Here is a 13,016-nt window from a genome sequence, read left to right on the forward strand (position 1 = left end):
TAGACAATCCCAAATGTTGAGCTGCCCCCAGAAGAGGAACAGAGGAGATATCTTCCAATGGGGACACTAGTTCTGGTGTCAAGTGTATGATGGGGGTCCTGAGGATACTTGCCCCACATAAGTCAGTAGTATAGTATTTCCCTGATGTGGAGCATTCCCAGGGGTCCAGTGCTTCCTGGTTTGAGACAACACTACTGTATCTACTTTCATACGGCTTCCACTGAAGTCCAAATAATTATTTGTAGCGGATGACATTTGGGATCAAATGTCACACGCATTGTAAATTTAGTTTTTGACCACAGGACAATAAAGGTTCTGAGGGTTAATTATTGTAGGTAGGCCTAACACCAGTCTGACCAGGCTATGTTTAAAAGTTCTGCCTGGTCATGTGAACGGTGAGGTGCACATGACAGGCCAGAACCAGGCCTGGTTGGACGTTTTGGTATCAGCCCTCTCGGAGCCAATCAGCGGGAGTGCCGGAGCCCGCTGAGGAGTCTGGGAAGGGGTACTTAAACAGGTGTGGGTCACGTGTTCAAGGTTCCGGAGTTGTTCTTGAGACCCATGTGGTCTGGTCTGGTTCCAGGACCGGGGTAGCCCCATGAGGGGTCCCGGTCATGGGGTGTTCGACACCCCGCAACATGTTCCTGTCAGTGACCCCTGATAGACCTGCCTGGTCTGGGGAAGGGATCCATCTGTTCCCGAGTCTCGGAGCCTACAGAGTCCAAGGTGCAGTAACTGAGGGAGGATTCAAAGTGTCCAGGTGTGCTCTCGGCTTGGAGGGATACCAGAGCTCGTGGAAGTGACCGGGGGAGGACTCTTCGGAGGAGGGCCGGCAAGTGGCATCCTGAGAAGTGCCTAGTTAATGAGTTGGGAAGGGCATTAACAAATTCACACTTTTCCTTTACCATAAAGGAACCGGGAAACGTTCCAGGTATACCATGGGTTTGAAAAAGGTTCCTGTATACCATGGGTTGATTGTTCAAGTTTTGAGTCAACTTGCTGACTGCCATGATCTCTGGCTAGAGATCTGTTCAGCCTTGAAGTACCCAGTTGCGAGTGGCTACTCTCTGGGTGGAAATAAAGACTTTGCTAAACCTGCAGTTCAAGGTGCCGGAGTTCTTCTCCCATGCCCTCTGTTCCCTAATAGACTGTGTTTGTGAAAGTTCTACCACAAAATAGAAGGACTTCATCTGTGTCAGTGTACAAGTCGTTGGGTATTAACCCTGGGAACCCCTAGACATGGAGGAGCAGGCCAGGAGAAGGTAATCGGTAAGCCCATTAAGTCAAGGCCACCCTACAATGGGTTGTGGCCGCTACATATTTATAAAGAAAAGGCGAATAAACTGTATCTGACTCTTATGAAGCCAACGTTTAGCAGACTCTGCTCCCATGTCTGGGTGGGGCTGAGAAGGCAGAGGGCCCCAGGCAGTGGTGTCAAGTATCCCGGGAATGCCGGAGTAGCACTTTAGGTTTGGAACAACGCTGCGCGAAATTTCACAGTGCCACAGCAACTACCCTGTTTCCCCCGAAAATAAGACCTACCCTGAAAATCAAACCTACTCTGAAAATAAGAACTGCTGTTATTTTCCAGGAGGGCTACAATATAAGCCCTACTCCGAAAATAAGCCCTAGTTTAAAATGCTTGTAAAATCCTATAATCCACTCTATTACAGTAGTATATAATGTACAATGTGTGTGTTTCTGTAATATAATTGTGCCAAATACCTTTGTCATACCTCCCAACATTTTGAGATGGGAATGAGGGACACCTACTAGCAAATGTATGTAGGCATAGGACACCCCCCCTTAAAGGAGAATTAACCCCAAAAAGGTTAATGAAATCCTCAAGTGCTTTTTTTATTACCAATACCATTCCTTTATATTGGCTTTTAAAATGTACAAATGCAGCAACTTAGAAATCAGATGAAAGGTTTAGCACTGGGAAACAGTTTTTGAAAGATAAAAAGTGCATTTTATATACAATTATTAAGGATGAGCCGAACAACCCCCTGTTCAGTTCGTACCAGAGCCTGTGAACAGACCTAAACTTCGTGTGAACTTTAGAACCCTATTAAAGTCTATGGGACTCGAACGTTCACAATCTAAAGTGCTAATTTTAAAGGCTAATATGCAAGTTACTGTCCTAAAAAGTGTTTGGGGACCCGGGTCCTGCCCCAGGGGACATGGATCAATGCAAAAAAAAGTTTCAAAAACTGAAGTTTTTTCAGGAGCAGTGATTTTAATAATGATTAAAGTGAAACAATTAAAGTGTAATTTTCCTTTAAATTTCGTACCTGGGGGGTGTCTATAGTATGTCTGTGAAGGGGCGCATGTTTCCCGTGCTTAGAACTGTCCCTGCACAAAGTGTCATTTCGCAAGGAAAAAAAGACTTTTAAAATCACTTTCCATTGTCGGCTCCAGTAATACAGAGAACACTCAATGAGTGTTCTCTGTATTAGCCGACAATTCATTCATTGATAAAAAAAAAATATTTTTTTTTAAAAAAAAGCGTGGGGGTCCCCCTAAATTCAATTGCCAGGCCCCTCAGGTCTGGTATGGATATTAAGGGGAACCCCGTGTCAAATTAAAAAAAAAATTTGACGTGGGGGTCCCCCTAAAAATCCATACCAGACCCTTTATCCGAGCATGCAACCTGGCAGGCCGCAAGAAAAGAGGGGGGGACGAGAGAGCGCCCCCCCTCCTGAACTATACCAAGCCACATGCCCTCAACATTGGGAGGATGCTTTGGGGGTCTGTGACCCCTCAAAGCACCATGTCCCCATGTTGATGTGGAGAAGGGCCTCATCCCCACAACCCTGGCCGGTGGTTGTGGGGGTCTGCGGGCAGGGGGCTTATCAGAATCTGGAAGCCCCTTTAACAAGGGGACCCCAGATCCCGACTAGCTGCTGCTGTTCACCTTCACCATCACAGGAGGAAGTGATCCGTCACTTTAATTAGGAGCTCAAGCCTCCATTAGAAAAAAATTAAAAGTCAGCAGCTACAAATATTGTAGTTGCTGACTTCTAATATTAGGACACTTACCTGTCCAGGAATCCAGCAGAGTCCTCACCCGAGTCTATTTTTCAATGGGCTCTCGGGTGCTGCTGCCACCATCTCCACTAAGGGAAACCGACAGTGAAGCCCTGTGGATTCACAGCCGGTTCCTTACTGCGCATGTGTGAAGGCTGTGGGTGAAGGAGGAAGGGGGCCCGACTCAAAAAGGTGGCAAATGTGGCAACGGAGGAGTGGAGGAGGTAGACAAGCGGAGCTTTCCCTTTTGGGTGGAGCTCCGCTTTAACTATGCAATACATATCACACCTGGAGTTCAGCTTTAAGGGCTGGTTGACACCAACCCCGCACATGAATCGCACAGGAACACGATTAGCGTTCCTGTGCAATTCACATGCGGTTCTGTGCATTGTGATTTTATCCCATTCATTTTGAATGAATTAAATTTGCACCGCATCCAAAGTAGTAAGTACATGTCCTACTTTTTAAAATGCACTGTAATCAGATTGCATGGTGCAAAAGTACCATGCGATCCATTGCAAGCAGGTGCAGGTAAACACACTGCGTTTACGACCTGCGTTTAGGGTGTCATTAACTTTCTATTGACACCCACTTCAGATCACAAATAAAGTGCATTTTGCATAAGGTCTTAATCACACAGGAACACACAACGTGTTCTGGTGCAATTCATGTGCAGCCAAGGAGTGAACTGGCTTTAAAGCAGAACTAAACCCTCCTCTCCTTTACAGCCAAGGAAGCTGTCATCTTGGCCTCTGTTAATCTGCAGTTGCCATAGTGCTGCACATTTGATAAGTTATGACACCAGCAATATGATGGTTTGACAGTTTGGCTGACAGTACAAGCAAACGGGACAGTTATCAACACCATGCCTTCAATGTAATTCTTTTGGGAAACTGTTAAATCATTGTGTTCCGCTCCAATTTAACCACTACAGCCCCGGAAGGATTTCCCCCCCTTAATGGCCAGGCCATTTTTTACGATATGGCACTGCGTTGCTTTAACTAAAATTGCGCGGTTGTGTGACGCTGTACCCAAACAACTCTGTACAACAAAATTTACGTCCTTTTTTACCCACAAATAGAGCTTTCTTTGGTGGTATTTGATCACTTCTGCGCTTTTTATTTTTTTTGCTATAAACGAAAAAAGTCCAACAATTAAAAAAAAAACTTTTTACTTTCTGCCATATTACATATCCCAAAAAATATAAAAAAATTAATCTATTCAGCAGTTTAGGCCAATATATATTCTTCTACATATTTTTGGTAAAAATAAATCGCTATAGGCGTATATTGATTGCTTTGCGCAAAAGTTATCACGTCTACAAACTACAGGATAGATTTAGGGACTTTTATATTTTTTTTATTGTTTTTACTGGTAATGGCAGCTATATGCGATTTTTAGCAGACTGTGACATTGTGGCAGACAAATTTGACCCAGAATTACACTTTTTGAGCGCCAGTGATATTATTACATTGCTCAGTGCTATAAAAATGCACCAATCAATGTAAAAATTATACTGGCAGGGAAGGGGTTAACACTAGGAGGCGATCAAGGGGCTAAGTGTGTTCCTTGGGTGTGTTCTAACTGTAAGGGGGATGGGCTACCAGGAACATGACAGAGATCATTGTTCCCGATCAGTGGGAACAGTAGATCTCTGACATGTCATCTAATCGCCTTGTTTACAGTTCCCCGTTCTGCCTCTCCTCACTGCGATCACAGGTCACCAGCGGACATCGAGTCTGCGGGACTCGTGGGCTCACTCCCACTATGTGCTCACTATCCTCCTTGTACGGACTGACGTACAGGTACACTCCACTGATGTGCTCTAAATGGGCTCCACAGTTGGACACAGATGGGCACTGATGAGGATGCACTGATGTCCTCTGATGGACAATGATGAGGCTGCGCTGATGAGGTAGCACTGATGTGCACTGATGAGGTTGTGCTAATTTGGCTGCACTGATGGGTACTGATGGGCACTGATGAGGAGGCACTGACGAGGTTTCACTGATGGGCAATAATAGAGGGCACTGATTATCAATGTAAATAATGTACTTACTGTGCCCCTCACTGATCAGCCCTCATTTCCTCAAATGCTGTCTCTGTGTGAGGAAAGGAGAGACGATAATCAGCAAGTCTGTTTATATTGTGACAGCTGTGATTGGACACAGCTGATCACATGGTAAATGCTGCTGTGATTGGCCCTTTACCTTGATCTGTGATCCACTGTGTCCAAGGCACACAGAAGTCACAGAGCTCGCTTGATGCGCACCCAAGTGTGCACGCATTAGTCGCGCACGTGGGATGATGTCCAGGGACATCCTCTCAGAGCTGGAGAGCTGCTATGTAGCCGTTTATAAACTAAAGCGCAGGCAGAAAGTGGTTGAGGCAGGTAAACTCACAGATTTCACAGTTTTCCAAAACAGTTACATTGGTTGAGAACTGAAGCAAATGTGACAGCAATTCCGACATTGTAAGAATGTAACTGTTTTTTTTTTATACTGTTAAATTGATGGGTTTAGTTCCACTTTAAGCTTGGTAAATGAAAGCTAGAAGCTGATTGGCTGCCATGCACAGCTGCTCCAAATTCTGTCTGCTCCAGTTGTGATAAATTTCCCAAACTGTGTGCATGAGGCCTAATGCCCTGCACACACAATAGGATTTTCCGACAACAAATGTTGGATGTGATAAAAATAAATGAATAAGAAATTTAAAAAAATATCAAAATTAAATGCTGCTATCCCCCCTGCTAGATATAAATATTCTAGTGTGAGTGAAACAAGTGTGATGGGGGGCACTAAATTATTAAGCAATAATAAGCGCCCCCCATCATAAATGTTGGATGGGAGCTTGTTGCCTGAAAGTCCGACCGTGTGTATGCTCAATTGAACATTTGTTGGTGGACTTTCTGCCAACAAATGTTGGCTAGCAGGTTCTCAAATTTTCCGCCAACAAAACGTTGTTGTCGGAATTTCCAATCGTGTGTACACAAGTCTGAGCCCACGTACACACGGTCGGAGATTTTGCCAACCAAATCCGTCGGATTTTGCCCGTCGGATTTAGTCCGACGGATTGTGTCTGAAACTTTTGCATACACACGGTCGGGCCAAGTTGGCGAAAAATCCGATCTTTCAGAACGTGATGACGTAATTTCGTTACGATGGGACTACATTCAGGCTAGTAGCCAATAGCTTTGATGTAGGAATTTGATCTGAGCATGCGTGGCACTTGGTCCGATCAAAATGCTCTACACATGATCGGATTAGGTCCGTCCGGCCCAGTTGGTCGGGAAATATTTCCAACATGTTGGAAAATTGGGTCGGACGGAGATTCGGACGGAATCAGTCCGATGCATACCACACACGGTCGGGTTATCTGACGACATGGTCCGATAAGACTTATTCCGACAGATTCTCCGACCGTGTGACAAGGGCTGACACACAAAAGTTCACGCATGCTCCGAATCAACCTTTTTCTCGGCTCGTGGTACATCTTGTATGTCACCACATTCCCGCATTCGTAATTGTTGCCCAACATTTGTGTGACTGTGTGTATGCAAGACAAGTTGGAGCCAACAACCTTCGAACAAAAATCCACGGTTTTGTTGTCGAAAAGTCAGATCGTGTGTACGGGGCATTAGGCTAGATTCACACATAAGCAGCTGGGGAATGCACGCTAATTGCACGCATTCCTGACCCACAGGCAGAACATGCTGCTCTTTAGCAGATGTGTGGGGGTGTCATTCTTTTTTAACAGAACTCCCACACATTGGAAACTGCGGCACGTTTTCGAGCTGCAGAACCATAGGGTTCTCTGCGTTGGCATTTTAAAAAAAGGGTCTGGAATTTTTCCCCAAGTTTCCCGCAGGTACAGCGGCCATTTGGGCTGCTGTGCCAATGCAAACGCAGCACACAGGGCCCACACAAGCGTGAACCTAACTTTAGTCGCATGTTTTGAAGTTTTTTTCCTGGAAATGGAGGACCCTGGAAACAGAAATACACTTTTAAAATCCATAGGTGACATGTTGTGCTGTGTCCACTATGTATACACTTATCAGACATGCACGTGCACATTTTTGTTTATTTTTATGAAAACACATCTATTATTTTCCCTCAGATAAATGTTTCTTAGTTTTTGTTAATGGACATGTCACTCTCAGGGAAGCACAGACAGGGCCATGACAGGGAAGGAGCACAGAGCTGAGGAGTGTTTATGTTTATAACCAGGAAGGCGGGATTTGGGCACTCTGAGTTTATGCGGAACTGAAAGAGAAAGTGCTGCGGAAGGAATAGAGTGTGACACCGCAGACAGCGTGGAGGAGACAGGGGACCAGCAAGGAGGTGAGCAGAGTAGTGTTTATACTGGAGACGGTAATGACATAACGGAGGGAACACCGGGGAGAATTAGAGGCGGTAATGGGCGATGAGAGCTGTCAGTGTATTGGAGGAATATCAGAGGAGTGCAGTGAGGGAGTACAGGGGGCAGTAATGACATGATTGGAGAGATCTGCCTGCAGTAATAAGGAGAGCTCAGCGATAGCATGGATTTGATGGCTTACAACACAGTGACTGACGGCTGTCAGGGCTGTATACTGGATTGTATGCAGAGCACATCTGTATCATTCTTCATATACTATTGAATGTTTTCTACTCACTTGCATTATTGTGGTATTAAAAGCAAACGTGTATTATATTGCAGCTGGTGATGACTGCATTAGATTTCCTTTTTTTTTAGGCTTTCTTTTATTTGCACCTGGGGATCCAGGCAGTAAATCTGTTGTTTTTCCAAAGGAACAAGCTGTCCTGCTAATATAGCAGTTATAGGGTTGAGACAAACCATTTACCACTGACGGGGATGCTTACAATGATCAGCTTTTACTTATTTATGTAAAATCTTTATCCCAAAAATAAATAAAATTGCTGTAATGGCTTAAAAAGTGTGAGCTGGAGTTTGGCTTCAATTTGTTAGTGCAGGGGTCTCCAAACTTCCGCCAGAGGGCCAGATGCGCACCTTTGCCTGCAAAACAAGAAAAAAAAGATTGAAAATGTTTCTGTCCGTATATTTTCTAAATAAGTAATTTTTCCTCCTTTGGTGATGTGCGCTGATGAGGCAGCACTGATTAGGGGGCACTGCTGAGGAGGCACTATAATTGCTGCATTTATAGGTGGCACTGATGAGCATGCATTGACAGGCTGCACTGACTGGCGTCACTTGCCCTGATTACCTGCCCTCGTTTTCCCCTGCCAGGAGATACCGCTGATTGGCACTCCTCGCCACACTCTCTGCCAATGTGAGACGATTAAAGGCATTAACGCATTTGATGGGACACAGCCGATCACATGGTTAAAGAGCTGTGCCATCTGCTCTTTACAGAAATCCGGGGGTTGCGCTGTGTCCTAGCAAGACGGCGAAGTCACGATCGGTGCGCGACAGCTGACGTTTTGGGGTGCCGACCTATGGTGCCCAACCAGAATGAGAGCCGCACTGCTTCACAGTGGGTGAGTGGGCAGCCAGTGGTTAAAGAGGAGCTCCAAGTACTGTAGTTGCTGACTTTTAATATAAGGGCACTTACCTGTCTAGGGATCCAGCAATCTTCAAGCGCCTTTGGGTGCAGGCGTCGGACACCTTAGCCTGTTCGGCTTCAGGGCATTTTTTTTTTTTTTGCATGAAAGGAATATAGAAAACTGTGCTCTGAGATAATAGAAAGCAGCTGGCACTCACTAGACAAATCGTGCAAACATGTAAAATATAAATAATAGTGCAGTGCTCATAGTGTAAAAAGTCTGCAGGGGGGAAAAGGAGGGCCCTCATATTGTCGTAGATTGTCGCAGCAATTTGCCCCAGAAGTGGGAGCAGGTACTCGCTCTCCCCCCCCCCCCCCCCCCAAAAAAAAGTGGCATATGTGGGAGTGGAGGGAGAAAGGGTGCAAATAAGTGTTTCGTCCCCTTTTCGGTGAAACTCCAAGAGCAGTCAGAAGTTTGAAGTACTTTCAGATGACATCTGTCATGTCTCTGCTGCCATTATTACTTGTACTGATGAGACTTTTTCTACAAACGTTCAAAAATCTTCCTGTGTGTGACCAGCTTTATTGTCATGATATTCATATAAAGCACAAACAGGACCTATTTTTTATTTTTTGCTTGTTTTCGTTTTTTCTTTTAGTTGTTGATATATTGCACACAGGCTCCAAATGCGCAATGTTTTAGGCTGCATTCACACCTGAGCTTTTTCAGCTCATTAAACTCTGTTCTCAAAAGTTCCAAAATGCCCAACAAGCAAAATCCCATTTATTTCAATGGCACCTGTTCACATTTGAGCATTTTGTTGCCTGAAGAAAAATGCCTGAAGCTCAAAAAGTACGTGAGCTTATTTCTTTGGCAGATTACAAGCATTTTGTGGGCCCATAGACTTCAATAGAAACACCTGACTTGAGCAGAAAAACGCTCCTAAAAATGCTCAAATAGCATCTCTCCACCCCTAATCCCCCCCCCCCCCCCCCGTGCATAAATTGTCTTTAAAAAAAAAAAAAAATGCCTGAAGCTGGGAAATCACTTGTAATACATTTCAAAAAAGCTTGTTAAAAAGTTGCAAAAAAAAAAGAAAAATGCCTGAAAATGATTTGTTTAGGTGTGAATGCTGCCTTAACCGCTTGCCAACCAGCTGCTGCAGTTTTACTGTGGCAGAATGGCACGGCTGGGCAAAACAATGTTATGTTATGTTGCTTTGCCTTGTGGCCAGTAGGGGGCACACTGCTCTCCCCTGGAGCCGATGTGAGTGCCTGGCAGTCACGATCACCACCAGGCTCCCGCAATCACTCAGGGCACACCGAGAACCAGGATCACAGTTTCCAGTTCTCTGAGGGAAGAAGAGACGGATCATCTGTTCATGTGGAGTATGAACAGCGATCTGTCATCTCCCCTACCCAGTCCCCTCCCCCCTTCAGTTAGAACACACACTAGGGAACACAATCCCTTGCTCGCCCCCTAGTGTTAACCCCTACCCTGCCAGTGACATTTTTACAGTAATCAATGCATTTTTATAGCACTGTCCGCCATAATGTCGCAGTCCCGATAAAAATTGCAGATCGCTGCCATTACTAGTACAAAAAAAAAAAAAAACTAATACTAAAAAAAATGCCATAAATCTATCCCCTATTTTTTTTAGACGTTATAACTTTTGCGCAAAGCAATCAATATACGCTTATTGCGATTTTTTTTTTTTTTTTTTTTTTTTTACCAAAAATATGTAGAAGAATACATCTAAAATGAGGATTTTTTTTTAAACTATATTTTAGGGGGATATTATAGCAAAGAGTAAAAAATATTGCATTTTTTTTCAAAATTGTCACTCTCTTTTTGTTTATAGCTCAAAAAATAAAAAACGCAGAGGTTACCAAATAGCAGAAAAAGAAAGCTCTATTGCTCTGTGGGAAAAAAATGACTTTTGTTTGGCTGCAACATCGCACGACCACGCAATTGTCAGTTAAAACGACACAGTGCCGAATTGCAAAAAGTGCTCTGGTCAGGAAAGGGATAAAATCTTCCGGAGCTGAAGCGGTTAAAGTGGAATTTTACTCATAACAACTTGATAAATAAAAATAACGTTCTTGAGAAAGAAACATACATTCCACATATAATAATTATGCTCCCAAAATTAGTGTGTGCTGTAAATTGCCTCCAGCATTGTTCCTGTTCTGTTTCTTCTTGCCTGAACAGCAGTAAGTCGTAAAGCATAAATAAACCCATCAATTTAAAATTTTCCAAAAAGTTAAATTCCTGGAATGCCTGGATTGCAAGCTGTCAAACTATCAAATGTCTGGTGTCATAAATGATCACATGTGCAGTACCATGGCAGTTGCAGATCAAACAGAAGCAGCTTCCTTGGCTGTACGCGATAGGAGAGTTTAACCACTCGCTTACCCGACCAATTCTGACACGTCTCTCATATATATATATATAAAAATCTGTGTTTGGCTAGAGAATTACTCAGAACCCCCAAACAAAAAAAAAAATATATATATATATATATATATATATATATATATATATATATATATTCGGACATGTGTGGTTTGAATACTATTTACATATATGGGTGTGGAGTACATATGCATTCACCACTGTGCACGGGGACAGGTTTGCTTTGCATTTTTTTTTTTTTTTATTATTTATTTTAATATCTATTTTTATTTTTACACTGCCCCTTCACAAAAAATGTTGATCCTTTTTATTCCTATTACAAGGAATGTAAACATCCCTTGTGATAGGAATAATCAGTGACAGGTCTTCTTTGTTGAGCGATCTGGGGTCATTAATAAAAATAAGACCCCCACATCTCTCCTCTACAATGTAAAGCATTCACTCAAAAAAACAAAAAAAACAGATCTAATGCATAAAAAATTAAATAAAATAAAATAAAATAAATAGCCTTGTTTACATTGGGCCAGAACCGGAAGTGATATTATGATGTTGCTCTGGTCCTCCTAGATCATAGAAATGAGCAGAGGCCACCTTTCCTCCACTCATCTCTGTTACCAGTTGCCGCAACTGCCGCATTGGTTCTCGGGGCTACCGATCATCCAAGTAAGCGCGGGAAGCGAGGGGGATGGGGTGTCTTTGATATTATCACAAGGTGAAGATCAGATGAAACCTCTATAGAAGTTATATAGGAGGGATAAAAAATTTATGTGGGCTACTGGCGCTACCTAAAATATATATATTCAAAATGTTAGGATTACTAAAATAACCATTAGTGGCCCTCAGGCCTAGAATATATCCAGATATATTTAATGCACCTTATGTCAACTAGTGTAGATTAAACTAAACCCTTAATAGTTAATCCAAAAAAAACCAAAAAAAACGAGTGATATCTAGACCCCAATAAAGGGGTGTATATCAGGGAGGAAAACCTAATTTCCCCTAATATTGCAACACAAAATAATTAATCTAAGTGTACCAATTATATGTGAAAAATGTACAAATTAGTGCAAAATAAATTCCAAAATTTGTGAAATCCTAGGAAAAAATCCCCCATACATGGGAAATGTAACAACTTAAGGACCTAATTAATTAAAATTAAACAAAAAAAACTGAAAACAGAGCAAAAGAACCATAAACCAAAGAAACGTGAAAAACCTAGACCAGTTTTAAGTAACAAAAATAGCAAGAATAGTCCACAATAATTCTTCTATGAAATGTCCACAAATGTGCAAGTTTTCTGCTTCAGGAGACAAGAAGGTGACTTCTGTGATCATGAATGCTTATTGGTGACTTCCGTGCTCATTCCCCCTCATGTGTCCCCACTCACCAGATCCACGCACCCCCTAAGGGGCTATGGGCATGTAGGCTGTATTCCACTTTATTGTTGGGGATTCCACCGCTCGGCTTTGTCTTCCAAAATCCTCCACAGGATTTTATTCGTTATAAGGGAAGAAAACAATCTTGTATCCGGTGGTAGTTCCTCAAAGGGGAAAAAAACCAACTCTCATGGTGTAGTATGTCGGGTATCCAGAAAAAAAACTTTTTTTGTTGGGGGGGGGGGGGGGGGGGGGGAGCAGGCTATTGCCACAGTATATTATACTCTTTTCAGGGCTATATTGAAAATAGTGGGAGGACTATAGCCACTACTTAAAAAATATATGTTTTATTGCAAAAATAATATAAAAAGTAAAAAAAAAAATTTTAAACAAAAATTTTTTTTTACAAGAATATGAAAAACAATACAAAGTACATCTCATAAATCCATCATGTAAAGCCTATTGAAAAGCAGTTTCACTCCTTATTGAATGGGGAGCTGGACTAACATGTCCTCCAGAGTGCCACTCTTAGAGGTGTTCCATCCCCAGGGAAGCCGCTTACCAAGATGTTAAGACTATTACGGAATGAATTCAAAATAATAAATTAAAGCTTAGTAAAAGATTGATTATTGAATATACTGTGGCAATAGCCTGCTCCCCCCCCCCCCCAACAAAAAAGGCTTTTTTTCTG

The 13,016-nt window shown here is 42.8% G+C and overlaps 1 protein-coding gene across 1 annotated transcript in view; it reads left to right on the forward strand.

The window, feature by feature from the left end:
- Positions 1-7,311: 7,311 nt before the first annotated feature.
- ATM (ATM serine/threonine kinase) overlaps positions 7,312-13,016 on the forward strand; it is a 299,675-nt gene continuing 293,970 nt past the window's right edge. The window contains exon 1 of the mRNA XM_077483959.1: positions 7,312-7,370. The gene's annotated coding sequence lies outside the window, so the exon portion shown is untranslated. The remainder of the gene's footprint in view (positions 7,371-13,016) is intronic.

This window comes from Lithobates pipiens, unplaced genomic scaffold (assembly GCF_037356315.1).
Source record: "Lithobates pipiens isolate NorthernLeopardFrog02 unplaced genomic scaffold, aLitPip1_a1.2 Scaffold_16, whole genome shotgun sequence".
NCBI lineage: Eukaryota > Metazoa > Chordata > Amphibia > Anura > Ranidae > Lithobates > Lithobates pipiens.